The sequence below is a fragment of the Lissotriton vulgaris genome, chromosome 8 (genome assembly GCF_964263255.1).
Source record: "Lissotriton vulgaris chromosome 8, aLisVul1.2, whole genome shotgun sequence".
NCBI classification, from domain to species: Eukaryota; Metazoa; Chordata; class Amphibia; order Caudata; family Salamandridae; genus Lissotriton; species Lissotriton vulgaris.
In genome coordinates this window covers 514,960,560-514,980,782 of record NC_141696.1, presented here as the reverse complement: position 1 = coordinate 514,980,782, position 20,223 = coordinate 514,960,560, and the positions used below count along the sequence as shown (strand labels likewise).

At 46.2% G+C, this 20,223-nt stretch overlaps 1 non-coding gene across 1 annotated transcript; it reads right to left on the bottom strand.

The window, feature by feature from the left end:
• Positions 1 to 17,507: 17,507 nt before the first annotated feature.
• Positions 17,508 to 17,661, bottom strand: LOC147697243 (5.8S ribosomal RNA). The gene has a single exon (XR_015299473.1). It is a non-coding gene; the product is annotated as a 5.8S ribosomal RNA (ribosomal RNA).
• Between the last annotated feature and the right edge of the window lie 2,562 nt (positions 17,662 to 20,223).

Below are 20,223 nucleotides of genomic sequence, written 5' to 3'. Positions count from 1 at the left end.
GTGAAGAAGAATTGTTGTTCATATGTAGGAGCATAACTAGAAATGCTAGGATATTTCATGAAAAATTGACGGAGCTTGCCTCTGAAATGGGAAATGAAATAGGGAGATCAAAGTACTGCAGAAACCATTCAGAGCAGATTTTACTGATAAAGATTTTGCAAATATTAATATGTCTGAAAAGAAATTGCAAATTAAAGAATTAATGACAATTTTACAAAAATGGGTAGATTTGGACAGGTGGAAGACTAAGTGGGCAAAGAAAAAGGAGGAGGGTCAGGCAAATCGAACCACATCTGAATATTTACTGGGAGAGTCTAGAAAGACAGAAAGATTGTGCCCGATGAGAGAGGTTCCAGGAGGGGGATAGGTACATGTTCCAAGGACTTGACAAGATATTTTGTCATTTACTAATGACTTACCGAAATTAAGAGAAAAGACAGTTATGGACAGGTTGAAAGGTTTGTGGAAGTTTCTAAAGTTTTGGTGAAGGATTTAGATGATCTATTTGACATAGTAGTGCCTACAGATTTATGGACTGAATGTCAAATCACAGTTGATTGTCCAACTGATGAGTACCCAAGAGATGAGAAAACAGGAGCCTCTTCAGAGGAGGTAATGAAGAAATATCATCAGGTGATCACTTTCTTGAAAGGGAAAATTCCCCCAAAGGAAACAGATTGAATAAAGATATACAGAACAACTCAAGAAATAAATGAGACCGTACATGCTTATTTTGAGCACTTGTTGCAAGTATTCAAGCAGTATAGTGGATTTGAAAATATTGGAGATAAAGGTATGGAGCATTTTGTGTATCTTTTTGTGTTTGGACTAAGACCAGAAATTCCACAGATGATTCAACAGCATATGTTTTGTTGGCAGGAAAAGCCAATAGATGAGATACTTAAATATGCCAAGTATTGCAGAGATGACATTGAAAATAGACGCAAAAAGCTGGAACAAAAGTAATGTGGGCACAAGGAAAATTGGCAGAACAACAAGAACTTAAGTTAAATAGTCAGACAAATGATCAAGCAAAAGGAAATGGATAGAATGAAAATAATGGGGGAAAACCAAAAGGGAGAATGAGTAGAGATGAAGCAAAGAAGAAATTTCCTTGTCATGGCTGCGGAAAACTTGGGCATTGGAAAAACAAGTGTAAAAACATTCAAAATAATAATGGCCCATATCAAAATTTAAATCCACAGATGCAGAGTGCCCCTTGCCAAATTTTATGAACAGAGGAAAGTACAGTGCGGACGCCGGATTTCCAGGAGAAAGTGTTAGAACAAATTCTGTAACTTCACAATTTCTTTTACAGAACTGTTGTTTTTTGAAGATGATCAATGACGTTGGAGATTTGGGAGGCAAGATGGCGTGTGGTTAGCTGCTCCGTCTCCGCTAGCTCCCCCGAATGGATCGATGTGATGGTCAGTGGCTGGCTGGACTTGCTGGCCTGAGCTTGAGTACAGCATCTGAGATGGTGAATGCCCTTCTCCTGTTGCTCCTGATTGTCCTGCGGAGAAGTGTTCACACTGCAAAGGTGCCGAAATGATCGGGTGGGCGTGGAAAAAGGTGTCAGGAATAATGGCTGCTCGAGGCGCTAAAACGCTTAAAGCTCATATCGCAGCCACGGGGGTGGTTCTACACCCTCAGCATCGGTGAACCTGAAGGAGCCAAGCGGGAGTTTTGGCGACAGTAAACAACGTGCCACCTACACCAGAGGAGCAAAGAAGGAATCTGGAGTTAGGAAAGCACCAGGGAAACCAGGTCAGCAGACAGAAGAGGACCTAGCGCAGCCTACCATCATTTCTATGTTTAACAGTCGGTCTGCAGCAGATACTGTAAGTAAGGGGCAAACCTTTATGCAGTCACAGATAACCCCTGGGTCAGAGGAGAATGTGCACAGTGGAGAGCTGGGCATATGGAAACCAGCCTGAGGAATGATAAACTTGATTTACCCCCTGGAAATTTGTTTCCTGGCCTAGAGACGTGTCTGGATGATAACGTGGAGGGGATAGGCGACTATGATGATGTGTTAAACCCAAGGAAGTAACATGAAGAAAAGGCTGTTACTCCAGAGAGTGAAGTATTGCAAGAACTGGCAAACAAGCAAGTGATACGTAAAATGCTAGCAAGGAGAGACTTGGGTAGAATAGGGCAGCAGAACATTTTCTCTCTAACTGATGAATCTGACCCCTCTGGGAAAGACGAGATTTCCTCAAATAGTAGTGAAGGGGGCCTGGAAACTGATGACTCTTCATCGGAGGATTCGTTGCAAGTTACCCAGAGGAAAAAGAGAACAGGCAGGAACAAAAGGAAAGAAAGTCAGAGATGGCAAGGTGGGAAACAGCTGAAATGGGACTACTCGGATATGCATCCAGTTCTGGGGGAGGAAATGAGGGAAGGTGTGAAAGAGATGGTAGAAGCTTCATTATTAATGATACTATGCTCCGTTCAGCAGATGCAAGAGGAAGTAAGGGCTGACGGCCGCAGGGCTTGAATCGCTAACAAGAAGGTACAAGCTGCCATCAGGAAAATAAATAAGAAGTGCAGGGAAAGGCTGATGATGGTGAAAACTCAGACTGAGGCCCTAGAAGTAGGAGTTGAGGGACTAAAGGAACAGAACATTGGACAGAGTGGAACCCTACAACATGTTATGCGCAAGCTCGAGGAGCAGGAAAATAGGCAGCGGAGGAATAACTTTCCCAGAGCAAGTGAAACTTGCCAGGAATGACGAGATTCAAAGAGCCCACAGAGTGCCCCTAAAGATGAGGAGACAGCCCCAAGTGCGACCAAGGGTGTTTTTAGTGTTCTTTGGCAATTTCCTGCTGCGCCAACTCTTGTACTATCAAACCCGACCAAATTCCCAAAAGTCGTATGATGGTGTCTCCTTTTTCGCTAAGCCGGACTTTGCCCACGCAACTGTGGAAAGACAGTGGAGATTGAGACAATTGATAGCACCGCTACAGAAGGCAGGGGCTGAGGTGTTCTTACAGAACCTGGCTAGGTTGAAAGTGAAAGTTAGGGGTATTACACAGGTGTTTGCCTCAGAAATTTTGGCGCAGGAGTACCTAAATGAGATTATTAAATCTCGGAAGGGGGTCGAGACCACAAAGGTGTGAGATCAGCAGGTCATGAGTTATGATTGAAAAGAGAAATGAAATGTCGCACTTATGTTTTCTTATTTTCTTCATTTGGGGGGGTGGCGGGCAGCTTATTAGACACACATCATTCAGGCTCTGCCTGGTTGCCTAGCTATGGGGGGGTGGGTGGGGGGGTTGTCCTGGGGGGGAAGGGAGAAGTTGGGAGGGTGAAGGGGATGGAAGGGGAGGACACAAGGGGGATGGAGAATGGGCACATTGGATAAGGAAGTCACAGGTGAATCCTGGGAGGATGAAAAATTAAATAAACAAGTCCTTATCAGAGGGGTTTTGACATATAATGTAATGATGAATAAGTTAAGAATTGGATCTATCAACATTTGTGGTCTGAATGATATTAAGAAGAGGCAAATGGTTTCCCAAGTGTTGAGAATATTACAGGCTGACATTGTGTGTCTAAAAGAGACCCATGTGGATGGGAGCCAGAAAGATCTCTTGAAACAGTTGGGCTACAGGGTAAAAGGGCAACTTCGCAGGGAGCAAGTACCCGGGGTCGCAATCCTAGCAGGGCGTTGGGTTATTGCTAACTGTAGCCTTCCCGGTTTTTTAAATTTACGTTATGCTCGCTGTATGGGAGTAATGTGGATGATCCGGCATTATTGGGGTGGGTATCAAATGAATTGGTGCATTGGGAACTGCCAATTGTGGTATGCGGAGATTATAATATTAATTTTCGAAGCAAATGGAAAGTGTGGGAGCCATATGTTGGCAAAAAACCTAAGGTGTATCAGTCCTTATATATTATGTGTCTGGAACATGGGCCATAATCTACTAGTGCTGGAGATACAGGGAATGAGGGCTCAGGAGAAATTATGTTCATCATGGATGTTCGAAAGAGCATTATTAGTAGATGAGGTATATTTGGATCATATGAGAAAGTGAATTCCGGAGTTTCTGGAAAAGAATCTCGGGTCTGCCCCCCTGAATATAGTATGGGACACATTAAAAGCAGGGGTACGAGGGAAAACCATGCAATTTACAATGAGGAAAAATAAAATAGAGAAAGCTGAGCTTCAGAATCTCCAGATTGGATTGGCGCAAGCCGAATACATTTTAGTTAAGGCTATATATTAGAAGGAAGGAATAGAAACAGCCAGCCTTGGGGTAGCAATAAGTAAAAACTTAATAGGGGAAAAAGTGTTAAAAAAAGCAGTTGATAAGGCATTAGTGCATCATGAAGTATGAATCGTGCGAAAGGGTGGGTCATCTCCTTGCTGTCAGAACAAGGCAGGAAGCTGCCCAAAATGAAATCCGGCAATCAAGGACCCCACGGAGGGACTGACAACAGAGGTAGGAGGAACCCGAAGGCCTTTTGTGGTTTTTATATGACTCTCTACACAGAAGACCTTGTTGGGAGGTTGCAGAGGTTGGAACAGATTTATACCGCCCGAATCTCTCTTGAGGGGAGAAGATAGGGATCAGTTAGAGCGACCGCTTGATGGGGAAGAAATAATAAATGCTGTTGCCAGTTTACCAATGGGGAACGCACAGGGGCCAGATCTGATCCCTACTGAATTTTATAATGTCTTCCATGAGCAATTGAGAGAAGTTATTCAGGCTCTGTTTGCACAAATTATAGTGGGACCGATCCACCTGCCTCCTGGGGGATGGCAATGATTGTAATCTTCCCTAAAAAAAAACAAATGGACAAACTAGGGTCTTACCGGCCAATCACCCTTATTAATGGGGACATGAAGATTTACTCTAAAACTTTGGCCTCCCGCTTGGCACCACTGATCCAGAAGATTGTATTCCATAGTCAACACAGGTTTTTCCCTGGTGAAAGTACTGTTAAGCACGTTTGGAAAATGATTACACTCTTTGACGTGAAACAGGTAGCAGGAGACCATATGGCGGATATATTCTTGGATGCCGAGAAGACATTTGATAGGGTCTCCTGGCAATTCCTGTGGGCTACTATGGCCTGGAAAGGGATTGGTGAGCAGTTTATTTGGGCAGTGAAAGCCTTGTATAAGGACCCAGAGGCTAGAGTGCAAGTGAACGGTGGACTGGCTGAGGCATTCAAAATAACGAGAGGTACAAGACAGGGGTGCCCCTGCTCCCCGGTATTGTTTGCCATTTACATTGACCCCTTCCTGGAACATCTGGGACATTCACTGAAAATTCCTCCTCTTTTCAACATCGGGCCTGTAGGAAAAGTTCTTGCATATGCTGCCGATGTCTCCTTAGTTACTACTCAACCTGACATGGCTATGAAAGTAATTGAAATTGAGGCCCAAAAGTTTGGCGCAGTGTCTGGATATGCCCTGAAAAGGGATAAAACACAAATTGTGGTTAATAGATTTGCCTCAAGCATTGATAAAAGGGTAGAGAAAAAAGCAACTTACTTGGGAGTGTTGATAGATTCAGAGATTCATGAGATAGTTAAAGAAAATCTCGAACCATGAGCTGTGGAAATAAAAAAAAAACACTTAAGCAAATGGATAACCCTGATTGGTCGAGTGAATATACTAAAGATGATCTGTGTTCCCAAAGTCCTATACTTTTTAAGAACAATTCCATAGATTTTTTCGAACTATTGGTTTAAAAGATTTGAAAGTATCTTTGTACAGTTTATATGGGCTTATACAAGATCCAGAAGGGCGACTACATTTTTATATTTATCTAAGGAACGTGGGGGTTTGGCGTTAACTAACCTTAGAGTATACTGGTGGTCAGCTTCTATCATGCATTATATACCCTCGCTGAATGAGACCCCGGGCCAGAAATTACAAGCCGGAGCTATCCATATGTGCATGTAAACTCTTATGACATAAGAGGGTGCCTTTGGCGCCAGACTAATTATGGGTACTACATACTAGTGCCCTTTAAGACACTCCTGGGTGCTTTTAGGGTATGGTCACAATAACTAAACACTACTGGGTATGGGCTCCCAAGCAGCAAGGCCAAACCCTGCCTATTGTGTATCACCAAAGAAAATGCCAGTGCTGCCAATGTCAATCTATAAATTATTTCTCTAGTTCACACACGAATGAAACACTATGTGAGAATTGTTTGATTTTATGATTCAATCTGTCAGTTTATTATTTTATTTAGGGTATTCTTTTTTATATTTAATATTTTCACATTGTGGATATTTCAACAAAACATTTCAAAAACATAGCACATAAACAGACATTAAATCACTTGTTGTTAAACCTCCCCTTTTGTTTCATTCATACATACTCACATTAAAGATCTTTTTCCAAACATACTTCACACACATTCATACTCCTAACACACCTGTATCAAAAAAGCTGTATTATGTAAAATTATATATACATTGTTTTCAAATGGAAACCATAGATTCAACTTTTAAAAATAAATCAATATTATCTGAGTATTATTTGGATTTTCTTATGGTTTCGACATAAGAAGATCATATGCCAAGGTCTACGCGTTTTGAACTCTCTTTAGTGCGGAGTTCTCATCAGGACCATAGACTGCAAATGAAAATAGAAGGGGGCCTCTATTAGTAATGGTTATTATCTAAAAACTGTAAGAGGCTCAACAGCCACCTCTCTACTTCTTACCTCTCTAAATGTCAGACAAGTTTGTAATCCTTCTTTCGTCAGAAAAACGCGAAGCGTGACCACCTGTATGATATATGAACATAGTCGTGTTCTTCCTTGTCCTAATACATACATACAAAGACATTCAATATCACCACATCTTAATGTTACTTACAGTTGTGTGCTTGCACGTTTCTCTCTAAAAGAAATGACATATGTGTAATTAGGTTTATGCGGTCCTAATCACAGCTAAGGTATCAGTTCAGGGGCTGCGTGTCTTACCAGAATTAGTTTGTTTGTCTTTCAATGGTTCTCCGGTCGGGCAGGGGCTGTTTACGGGCGGTGTGTACCAAGCACCTGTGGAAATGAAACGATGCATCAGAAGGTGTCAATCGGGCGTACCGAGTTCTCCGAATTCGGCGGAATTCAGAGAAATAGTCTGCTCACCTCTCACTCGTTTTGTGTTCAATGTACCGATTCAATCCAGAAATAATTTATAGATTGACATTGGCAGCACTGCATTTTCTTTAGGGTATGGTCGGCAGTGTAGCATCTGTTAGGGTCAACTGAAGTAAGTTATTATACACCACTCGTCCAAAACACAGAGCTACCCGATATCTTTAAAGATCATTACTTCCAGAGATAGATAAACTCTGGTATAACACAGATCGGATGTCTATTTACACCAGGAGGGTTTAAATCATTTGATGAATTAAAAGAGGAATTTACTTCATCCAATAGGAATTTCTTTAAATACCTACAGGTAAGGGATTTCTTGTCAAAAAAGGCAGGAGGTACACAGAAGTATGAAAGTTGTGAACTAGCGGAAAGATTAAACCAACCTGAGGGACTGAAGGTTGGACAAGTGTAAGTATTATTAAATATCTATATGAAAGATGACTTAGGGAAATGCTCAGTAAAGTGGCAAGAGAAGTTGGGAATAACAGATGGAGAGTTATTTCGTTATTTAACGAAAAGAGCAGGGGCCTTACTATTCGCATTTTGCACATTGTCAAAAAAATTGAAAGTCCCATCGTTAAAACCGCTCCAAACTGTGATTGCAAGTAAAACGTTACCCACTTTAGCTTATGCAAGTGTTGCAATGCATGGTTAGGATTCAGAATTTTTAAACAATCTAATTACTAAAATTTATAAAAAGGTCTTCCAACTTCCAAGGTCTGCATCACCAGTCCAGCGCAAATGCGGCTTGAATTCGGAATAATGAATGAATCGCTGGGTAGACTGTACACTTGCATCAAGGTCTGGGACCGAATAAAGGAAAATGCCATCAATAATAATAATCTTAATAAATTCCTATGGCAGGAGCTGGAAAAACAAAAAAACTCAGAGGCAAATACATTTCTGTCCCGTGCATTGGAGCTAACTTGCACTACCAACTTATGGGATAAATATTTACTGTTTACTTCATTTAAACAGGCATTAAATAAATCCGTTAAATTTCACTCGTTGATCACAGACAAAGAAACTTTTTCTCATCGATCCCATTCATGGACTGTGATCAACAGTTACAAAACTCTTACTCCAGAGGGCCTACTTGGATACAACTTATTCTATATTTATCAAAAAGAGATTAATGGCTTTGCGTTTTGGCAGATTTCCAACTCTCGCTGATGGTCCGACATGGAAGCACGTTGAATCTACTGATTGGCGCCTCTGCGGTTACACTAAGGAAGATTTCATTAATATAATATGTCATTGTAAAAAGCTGAGTAGGGAGCGTGTGCTTTTCTTGAAGAACATCTTTCTGGTTAAGAGAATACGCTCATGCAGGACAGCAGTGATCGGAGGCCTGGACTCAACAGCTCCTCAAATGAACTGTAAGATGGTAAAGTTTTTGTTGGCCTTTGAAAAAGGTTTGAAAGCAAACACGTCATTGACTATGTAGCATTTAAGAATTATTAAGACTGAGGACTAAGCCTGAAGGAAGCATTTTTTTAATGGTTTTAGGAAAGTTATTATTGGAATTTGCTTTTATTTTAATTAATGTCTATTTGATTTTTCTTTTTAGGTTATTTTATCCTTGGTGAGGATATAGTAAAGAAAGTTTGTTATGGTTTTAATTAACTAAACAATAAAGATCAAAAAAAAAAAGATGGAGAGTTTCAAGAAGGGTTATTTAATACTTTAAGGACCCTAATTCCCGCCAATCTCCAGGCAAATTTTATAAAACATGTTTCGAGTTGTATTATACACCATATCGGATCTCCAAGTGGGGAGAGGGGAAAGGGACTTTTTGCCCAAGGTGTGCACTGCATAAAGCTGATCTGATACCCATGTTTGCCACCTGTTGGGAACTCATCCCGCTCGTACGGGAAATAGAGATTTTTCTGTAGGGAAAGCTACAGATACATATGGAAATTACCCCTCAGGTAATAATGCTTGGAATACATAACTTGGGAGTTGAAAAAGGTGGGGCTTTGATCTGTATAGCTTTGGCAGTTTATCGAATCCTCATAGCATCGCTATGGCTAGACCCTAACCCACCATTTTTTCAGTGGCTAGCCCGCCTATTGAAAGTTCACAGTCTCGAGAAAGCTATTTACGACCGAAGGGGCATGAAGTCTAGAAAGAAAGGAGTGAAGATTTGGAAACACCTTTCGCTCTGGAGGGATCAAGCAGAAGAATAGGCCTCCTTGGATGTGGGACAATTAAGACATTTAATCCGCTGAGATCTTATTTGTATCTCACAAAATATGGCATTAGGCTGCCGTTACTATTGGGCGCTTGATGCACTTGCACCTTGGGAATAGTTTTTATATAATTTAAAACCAGGGGGATCTGGACAAGGGGATTTGGGCGGAAGAGAATATGCACGTTTATTATCTCGGTTACCATCAATCAATGCAGGGCTACATCTGTAGCCTAGGGGAAGGTTTATGCTCAATATATGGTTATTAGAAAAGCCAATGGGCTGGTTATCACTCTACATTTGCTCGCTCTTAGAATCTGACACTTGCACTTTACTATGTTATGCTGCTATGTTGCTAAAATGATTGTTTGGTTATGGGGAAAACGGGCACAATGTATTAGATAAAATGTAGGCACTAGCACTTTACGACAGGAAGAAGAATAGTATATGTAATGTAGATTAGGAATGGCTATGTGCTGCTACCACCTGGGTAATACTGTGAAAACGCTGGAAAATCGCCATAAAATGTAAGAAGACCATTAGAACTGTAAACAGATAGGGATTTTGCCTGGGAATTATTGCATTAGATAAGGGAAAGACTTTGGATAAAGGACTTGTATAATGGACTGTTGGGTGTGGAATTGTTGGAAATCCCATTAGGTAATCAATTTTGGTGGAGGATGGGTTTAGGGGTGGGGGGGTAAGATACAAATATGTGTCAGATTTCTAGAAGGAATTGTATTTGCTTATTCAAAGGGCTCTTCATAACCTCTATAGAGAGGAGCGGGAAAGGAAAAACTTTTCAAAGTGTACAGTTATAAAGTACATGGGCCATTATGAGCCCCCTAACAGTCACCCTGCCCCGCCCCAGAAATATCTACGTTTACATCTTGGTAGATGGAACAGGAGTTTACTGTTCCGCTTTCGGGACGGGAGCATTGTAAATTTATTAAATTTCCCTTTGGGCTACAATAAACATTTGGAAACCCTAAGATGTCCGTGTAACCCAAATATGAAACAGAGTCTTATGCATTTTTTGTTCTTTTGTGATTTTTATAAACTGTTTACTGTCCATTACTTAATGCCTTACTGTCGGAAATATGACCTGTTGGATTTTAAGATAGCATTGAGGAATTTATTAATGCTAGGATCAGATGAAATAATATTTTGAGTGAGCTGTTTTCTCAAAGCCGCATCCGCTCACGAGCTACTTTGCACATTGATGGATAATATTTGCACATTGCACTCCGCACTTTATATTTCCACTAATTTGCATATTTGTATTTTGCACATATATCTGTTCTGACCTTACTTTTGCTGTCGCTATTTTAAATGATTTAAATGATCTAAAAATCTTTTAACCGTACTTAACCGTACTTACTGTTTTTAATATGTACCTGCATTTTTGTAGAATTAGTCAGACTATATCTCTGTTTGTTTATTATATCCTTGTATTGTATTCCTTGCCATTGTATCCTGTAATGCACTTTTATGGATGTTTTTTTCCGAATAAAGATCTTTGACTGACTTGATTGACTATTTGCTTGTTTGTGTATCTTTTGTTTACACACTCAATACACATTTTTAAAATAAATAAAGAATATAATAAATGACGGTGTCTGAGGGGGGAGGAAGAGGAGTGCGTACTTGGTGCATCCTTACCGGTAGATCGATCAGGTCCATATATTGATGGGAAGGTAGAAGGAAAGGACATTACCTTTTTGTTGTAAACTGGTGCTCCCCCACATCTCTGGGGACCCCCCCATCCCCAGAGCTCAGACACTCAGCTGTCTTGCAGGATGGGGGGATCTCACACCCGGGGGCCCACCAGATAGAGATCAAGCCCCAGCCGTGGGCCCGGTCCCAGCTTCCAAACGCTAGCCAGGCCAGGGAGAGCCTCCCTGGGCTCCGATGGATCCCCCGTCCCCAGCGCCCGGACCCTGCCTCTCAAGACAGTGAGGCTCCTGCACCCCAGGATAAGCCAGACAGAGCTCAAGGCTTGGGCCCTGCTTACAAACCCAGCTAGGCAGGGGAGAGCCTAACCAGGCCCTGTTGGACCCCTGTCCCCAGCATTCGGATCCTCAGCTAGCTTGCAGGGCCTGGGGCTCCCGCACCCCAGGGCCCACAGGACAGAGCCCAAGCCCTAGACTGGTGCCTGCTACTGAACCCACCCAGGCTGGGGTGAGTCTCCCCGAGCCCAGGTGGACCCCCCCGGACGGCACGGGACATCCCAGACCGGGCCCATGCATCCCCTGCTCAGGTCTTCTCCAAGCTCTCCAGGGGCTCCAGCTCGGCCACTCTTTCACGCAGGTCTGGCCTCCTGCCGCTCCTTGCCATGGAGTCAGTAGGGAGCTAGGCAGTCCTCCTCACTCTGCAGCCGCCCTGTCCTGGCGACTGACTGTCACCCCCACACCCAGACCCCTGGGCGTCAGGGTGATTACTTGGGTAGGTGTGCCTTCCACCTTCCTGGAGCCCGGGGGCAGGAGCCAAGCAGGGTTAAGCCTAGGCTACGTCCTCTCCCCGCCGTCCTGCCCAAGGGAGCCCATTTTCCTCAACTATCAAGCCCCCACATAGTGGGGGCTTACAAATCCGTGGGGAGGGCACGTGGTGGAGGTGTGAAGGAAGTGACCCACTAGGGTTACCCAGGTCACTCTCAACCCCCTCTTGACTTCCAGTAATGAAGAGTCGATGTCGCAGTAGAGAATACAAGCAAACTTGTTTATTCACATAATACTCTGCAGTGGAGTCCACTCTGACCAGCCTCCTATGATGGCTGATGAGGGACTGACACTAATAAGCATAAAGTTACATTATGTAGGTAGTGGAGCCCACAAAGACCCACCTATTATGGAAGAGTACTGGAAGCTGTTGTAATACAATGGGGGCACAGAACAGTTTTGATTCCACAGCATGGTACAAGCTATCTACTATCCAAGGTTGTCTGGCCTAACCTCCCTTCTAGACAGGTGGGAGAAGGCCTCTATGTAATAGAAAAGGCATGTGTTAATGAGCAAGTTTCGGCATTAGAGAAACAAAACTTACCAAGGACCATTTCTCGTAAATGAGCAAGGAACAGTTTTGATTATAATAGAAAATTGCGTCTTCAAGAGCTAAAATGGCGGCACAGATGTCAACCTAACTAATGCAACATCTGTATCTACTGGTTGCGTCTACACACAATATGCAAATATAACGTATTAGTCATATAAATGCTGACATAATATTCAAGAAAACACAAGGAAGATGACAATGTTACGTTTAAATTCTATCAGACCCTTCTATTAGGATTTTATGTCAATACAGATATCCTTTATTCATGCTATCAGGGAAGGGTCTTTACAATTCTAACAGACTAAAGGAAAATATAGTTATACAAACGAAAATGTGTTGGGTACAAATATGTATATAGACATAGCCTGCATACAGAAAAATATGCCACCAAGCATTAGTAGCACAAGTAACGTCAGGAACAGAACCTGCAAGAGAAGTAGTTGACCAAAAAACTCCATCTTCCAACTGCATGATGGTATCAAGCTCTTTTGGAAGCATTAAAGTTGCCTTTGTATCATGAATCTTATTTCTTTTGGGAGTAAGATAAGTTGTACAATATGAGCAAAATAAGGGAAGACACTGAATCAAAACACAGCAGCATATTAAAAGGACAATGAAATATATCACCTTTTCTAAGCTTCAACCTCAACCCCTGAACAAAGACCCGCTCCAATTTCCGCTCTCCATCCCTTTGACATTTTTGAAAATGTCTAAAATATGTTGTGTAATATTTTTTTCCATATTTGTGATACCAACCACACACTGCTCACCTATTATTGCACATGCACCACAATTTTGGGCTAAAAGAAAATCGACTGCATATTTAATGTGTTCAGATTATATGCGCATACTTTCCAATTGAGTGGTGATGTCCATAAAACTGCCACTGTAGAGTTAGATAAAATTAGCAACTTACACCCAAAATACTGCCTAGCTCGTTCACCCCTGGCCATGGCGGTACCAACAAATATAATAATAGAGGAAAGGATATATCCAAAGGTGATACCATTACTATTATTATTCACTTCCAAATCGGTAACTCCCTCACAAAATTCCTTGGTCAATGTTCTTTTTACCCATCCTATATTTGGTCTACTATACCTATAAAGTACCCCAAGAGGTAGCACCAATCCCAAAGCCACATCCTTTGTACCAATGTACATATTAGAATACGCAACATTTGATTTAAAAAAAAAAAACAACCAGAATGTGCATAGAGTGGACCTTGATAATCTAATGGAGCATTTCTAGTATTCATTCCCTACATACTAGGATCATCCTTTCTCTCTAAACACCTTATATTTTTATACACTACTTCTTCAGAACAATTTGTATACAAATAAGCATACGTCCTATTTATTTCAGGGCAACACACAGGAGAAATACCTGCCTCTTGAGTAACAGTCAGGTCTTGGTAGTGCCAACCTGTCAAAGTGATATTCCATTTACCAAGGTACAGATCACCACAATACATTTTGGGGCATGCATCCAGGCTACCCTATTCCCCTCGGCTTTCTGTAAAATAAGCAAGGTTCAGGATATCCCAGGACAAATTCACCTTTCACCTCTATGAATTAGGGAGTATGAACATATGTGTAATTCACCAATGACAAGGGGTAGATGGTCCATAAACTTGGAACAAAATCAGTGGGATAACAAGCTGTATTATCCCCAAAGGATTTTTGATATGTGTCTAAGAAGACATTGGTATACATGGCTCTTTTGCTATGATCTGAAGAACCAGCCTGATATAAGACGCATGATGAGGTAACTTCAGAGCACTCCAATAACAGCCCCCTCCCAACAACAGGAACAACAATGTACCTACAACCCAAAATATTTTCTTCCTGAACAACCATTCAAAACAAACCTGCCCTGGGCAGAGGGCAACAAGAAACTGTTTATCTTCTGCAAGAGGTCGACCAAACACATGCATGTTTACTACAATTTAACAAATGAAATCTAGACACCCTGCACTCTCCTGCCACACTACCAACTCCTCTACTGTTGCCTCACTCTGTATCTCTCTAACACTCTACAGCAAACTCTCAAACATTCAAACATATGGTACCCATCTAGCAGGTCCTGCCACGAATATTTTTGTTGTTCTCGACCTGGCTGTCTCTTCTGCTGTCTGATCTGCAAAGGCATTTCCTCGACCCGATTCATCCATAATTGCTTTATGAGCACTACATTTTACTATTGTCAGTCGTTTGGAAAGAGTCAAAGCTGTCAGAAGTCTCTCTATCAATGGACCATGTTGAATTTTGGTCCCATGTTATGTTATGTTAATTTGTTTTTCTAATGCGCACAGCTACCCAACACTGGGTTTCCCAGCGCAGGCCATAAAAGAGACTCTGGAAACCTAAAATTAGAATTGTTGATTGAAAAGCCAAGTTTTTAATTGCTTGCGAAAATTGGGGTACAGCTTCTCTTCCCGCATCACATCAGGTAGAGAATTCCACAGAGTTGGCCCAATTATTTTGATCCCGGGAATTTCAAATTTCTCTTCTGAGGAGGAGTGAAGCAGGCGAGAAGGATGGTAAGGGCGTACTAGGTATTTAGGAGCTGAGCCAATCTTAATTCTAAACATATAGCATAGGGCTTTGAATTTAGTAAGATGTTCCACCCTGAGCCAATGTAATTCTCTCAGGGCATTAGCAGTACTGGACATTCTAGGAAGTCTATACAGCAATCTGGCTGCAGAATTCTGCAGCACCTGAAGCTTACGCAGCACGTCCCGCTTTGAGCCCAGAAAAAGGATGTTGCCATAGTCCAGGTGAGATGTTACGAGTGCCTAGACTACCGTCCTTTGGGTGTCAACAGGGAGCATCCAGATGATTTTCTTGAATCATTTTAGGTTGGTAAAACAGGTGGCCGCAGTTTGTACTGCCTGTTGTTTCATTGACAATTTGTTGTCAATAATAAAGCCTAGATTGCGGACCTGATAGGAAGAAGTAGGTAAGGGCCTCATTTCAGCTGGCCAATATTGAGGGCCCCAATGTTCAGAATTTTTACCAAAAATAAGCACTTCCGTCTTTTCCCCATTGAGCTTGAGCAAATTCAATTGCATCCACAATGCAATATTACGCAAGCCCAATTGCAGAGTAGAAGGACCCAGTCTCTTATCAGCCGATAGAGAAAAGATGATTTGAGTATCATCGGCGTATGGAAAAGGCGCCAACCCTGCTTCTTCAGCAATCACTGCCAGGGGTTGCACATAGATCCCTGTGGCACCCCATACAGGGATGTGTGAAACTTAAATGTGGCCCTAGTGGAAAAGACCTGGAATGTACACTCCGATAAGAAGGAAAACAGCCAGCCAAGCGCCGGTCCAGCGATGCCCAATGCCTGTAAAGACTTTATTAATACGGCATGAGAAACCATATCAAACGCAGCGCTTAAATCTAGTAGTATAAGGGCCACTGTATCACCTGTGTCCAGACGCTGGCATAGCATCTCCGTGACGCCCAGCAGTGTAGTCTCAGTTGAGAACCCTGCTCTAAATCCCGATTGTGAAGTATGCAGAAAGTTAGAGGATTCCATAAACATAGATAACTGGGCATTCACATGTTTTTCCAAAACTTTGGAAAACATCGGGAGCAGGGAAATCGGCTAAAATTATTTGTCGTAGCAGGGTCCGCATTTGGCTTCTTCAGCAAAGACAGGACCATTGCATGTTTCCAGACGGCTGGCATCTCTACCTCACTAAGAGAGGCATTCAGTAGCTCCATAACAACTCTTAAAGCAGACTGTTCTCTCTATCAATGGACCATGTTGAATTTTGGTCCCATGTGAAGTCAAGAATCCTCTCTGTGCCCAGAGTTGTGTTAGACTCCTTGGTCTGTGTTTCAAGACGGGTCGGTGGGTAACCGTCATTGCTGCAGCCCCCTGGTGCCCGGCGTGGGCCTCGCAGTGCCCAGTCGACAGTTGCACCGGGAGCAGAAGGCCCCTTCGCTCATTCCCCACTCCAGGGGCCCTGAGAACCGTCCAGAAGCAGGGGCCCAGAGGAGGGCGTGGAGGAGGTTGAATCTCCCTTGGCCCCGCAGTCATGGCGAAGCTGCTGCCAGGGGGGCTGTAATACCCTCCGCCGGACTGGAGGGCCACCTGCCACCATGAAGCCTTACCAGCTGACCCGGAGCCTGTCGCCGTGCACCGCCATGGAGGAAATGCGCCCTGCTGGAACAGGGTAGCGCCCAGGTGCTGGTCCAATGGAGGGGATCCAGACCTACCCATCTGTTGAATCCTCTAGGCGGACTGCATGGACCCCACCCATTAACATCTCGATGGTTTCAGACCCTCTTGAACTCTCTCTTCAAAGATCTTTTCAACTTTCCCTTACCGTGCTTCTTGGCTATCAGTCTTGTGCCCGTATTTAGCATTAGATGGAGTTTGCCACCCGCTTTGGGCTGCATTCCCAAGCAACCTCACTCCGAGAAGACCCAATCCCAGTGCACCGAGGGCTGCTACTGGCCTAACACAGTCTGTGGGGTGAGCCTCGGTCAGAAGGACTTGGGCCCCCTGAGCGACGCCGGGGAGTCAATCTTCTCTACACCACATTTCCCGTGCCCGCCTCTGGGCAGGGATTTGGCGCTGGGTTCTTCCCTCTTCACTCGTCGTTACTGGGGGAATCCTGGTTAGTTTATTTTCCTCCACTTAGGAATAGGCTTAAATTCAGTGGGTCCTCACGTCTGATCTGAGGTCGTAATCGGAAAAAACGATGAAGCATTGGGCAAGAGCAGGGGCCTGGCATCCAGGCAGCGTGTGCCCTATTTTCCCTGATTGGATCTGGAATGGGTTTGCCCTCACTGGAAAGCCGGCCGTGGAGGTGAATGCCCGAGGCACGTACGTGCAGGCAGCTGGTGGGAAACCACAGACAGCCACGTGCGGCATGCAGCCAGGTGCCCCTGGATGGACCCGGGGTGGTCCGGTCAACGGCCCTCCCTCCCTGACAGAGGTGGGGAGGCAAGGCTAGGCGTGCCACCGACGTACCTCCATGACAGGACCCAGTGAGGGACCCTGACACGGGTGATTAGGGGGTCTGACTTTGTGGGAGGACGTAGGGAAGCAGAGGTAACGCTGCAATGGCCCCAGCCACATCCTGGGGAAGCCCCGGGGTGCTTGATGATCGAGCGACCCTCAGACAGGCGTAGCCCCGGGAGCAACCCGGGGCCGCAAGGTGCGTTAGAAGTGTTGATGATCAATGTGTCCTGCACTTCACACTAAATCTCGCAGCTAGCTGCGTTCTTCATCGGCTCGTTAGCCGAGTGATCCATAGCCCATGAGGTGAGACCGCCTGGGTGCCCCGTTCAAAGCTTCCTCTCTGGGAGTCAGACTGCACTGTTTGGAGAAAAAAAGCGTTACCAGGCGCTTGCCCTGAGAGTTCCCCCAACAAACGAGGGGGGCTTCCAGGGCAACTGGAGCAGGTAGCCCACCGACGCTGGTCCCTACCGGAGTAACCTGGAGGGACCTCTCGAGCCTTCAAATCCCTCGGGCCGAATGCACAGGACCGGGTCAAACCGGCTACCTGGCAACAAGGGAGAGTCGCCCCACCTGCACGTCAGCCGTCCGTCACCGGGTAGCCTGAGCTGTGCCAGTAGGCTGGTGAGTAGCCCATTCCACCCTTGCCCGGGTTGGAGCACTGGAAGGGAAGAGATAGGCGGCTCCCCATCCCGCACGCCTCCCACCAAGAGCAGCCGGGGGTCTCCTCGCAGGCACTTGGCTTTTTCTCTTCCAGGCCACCCTGCCACCAGAGAAGGGCCAAGGGGATAGGTGCAACCAGATGGCTGAGCGGAAAGGCGTGACCAGATGGGCAGGCTCAAAGGGCGGCCATCTGGTTGCTCTTTGCCCTAACAAAAGGGCGAGTGGGCGCTGAGGCATGGGGGGCCCAGCTGAGCCTCCGCCATGGGGCTGTGAGGGGATAGCTGACAGGCTCTCCGACCCGGGGCTCGCAGACACCTTGACAAGCAGGCGAAGTGGGGGAGGTCTGCACGGGACTGACAGAACCCCGTCTTGGGCCCTTGGTGGTGCAGCAGGCCAGAGGATGGGGACCAGGGCTGGAGAGCCCAACCCGGGGCCCGGCGGGAGCCCTGGAACTCACTGGGGCTCCCGGGCTGAGAGTCGCAGGGGAAGCTCCCCCCCGGGCTCACGGGACACATTCCTGGGTAACCTACTACACAGCAGGCCCAAGGATGGAGCCCGGGGTGAAGGGGCTGCCCTCCCTGTGGCCCTCAGGGGCCCGGACAGAGCCATTGAACCCAGCCAAGCAAGTGGGGGTCCCGGGCATGATGGAACCCCGTCTCAGTCCTTTGCATAGTGGCAAGCCGGGGATGGGGCACAGGGCTGGAGCATCTGACCCGGGCCCTGGTAGGGCCCCTGGACCCAGAGGCGCAGGAGAAGCATCCCTGGGCACACAAGCCCCTGTCGCAGGCACCCTGCCATGGGGCAGGCCCGAGGATACAGCCCGGGTTGGGGAGGCTCCTGAACCCATCCAAGCTGGGGATTCGCCCCAGGCAGGCTGGATCCCCGTTTCAGGCATTTGGCAGGCGGCTGACCAGGGGACGGTATCCTGAAATGGAGCACCCGACCAGGGGCCCAGCAGGGCCCCTGGACCCAGCCGGAGCTCCCGAACACATAGGCACAGGGGATGCTCTTGTATCCAGCCAAGCAGGGGCAGACTACCAGGCCTGGCGTAACCCCGTCTCAGACCCCTGGCAGGCCAGGACACTAAGCCTGGGGCCCCTGGATTCCATCAGGTCTCCTGGGCAAAGGTGAGGCCCCCTCAGGCCTGCGGGCCCCCATCCTGGGCACCACGCCACATATTGGGCCAGGGGATGAGGGGGCATCCAGGCCCGTCCGGCCGCTGGCTGAGGACCGTAAGGCCGAGAGGAGTTTTGGAGTACCCTCTCCCTATTAATGCAGAGGAAGGGTAACCCCCTTTCTGGTAACCTGTGCGCACCGCGAGACCAAGGGGACCCAAGGCATGGATGTGCCCATACTCCTGGAGCCCTGGCTGGGATCGGAAAGGCAAACAAGCCCTCATCAGGACTTCTGGGGCAGCCCGGCAATCTGGTCGCCGCATTGGAAAGCATTGCACGTGACCAGATGGCCGAGGGGGAAGGCGCGACCAGATGGCCGGGCGCAAAGGATGCCAATCTGCCTGCTCAAGCCTTTGTGGGAGGGCTTCCGCCTGCCCTTTGGAGGGCTTAGGGTCTCTGCTTCCCGGGGGCTCATCAGAGCCCTTAGCTATGTCTCACGCATGGGTCTGTGAGGGGGACCCCGACAGAACTCTGACCCGGGGTCCGAATGCACCTTGACACACAAAAAAAGTGGGGGAGGCCTGCCCTGGCCCAATGGACCCCCGTGACAGGCACCTGGACCCTCGGCTGGCCACAGGATGTGGGCTCCCGTACCCCAGGGCCAGTCGGATACCAGGTCCCAGAACCGGTCCCGGATACTGAACCCAGCCAGGCCTGGGATGGGGGAGCCTCCCCTGTCCCGGGCAGAGAGACCCTTGGCAGGCCACAGGACGGGAGCTACCACACCCTAGACCCTGCCCAAAGCCAGGCACCGGGGCCGGTCCCTGATTCTCAACCCAGCCAGGCCAGGGGGATCTGGGATCCTGGCCAGGGCACGAGGGACCACTGTCCTGGGCATACAGACCCTCGGCTGACCGCAAGACGTGGGTTCCTGTTCCACTGAGTTTTTTCATGAAGACTGCTCATTAAAACACATTGGGCCAGGGGATGAGAGGGTGTCCTGGCCCGTCCGGCCGCTGGCTGAGGACCGTAAGGCCAAGAGGAGTTTTGGAGTACCCTCTCCCTATTAATCCAGAGGAAGGGTAACCCCC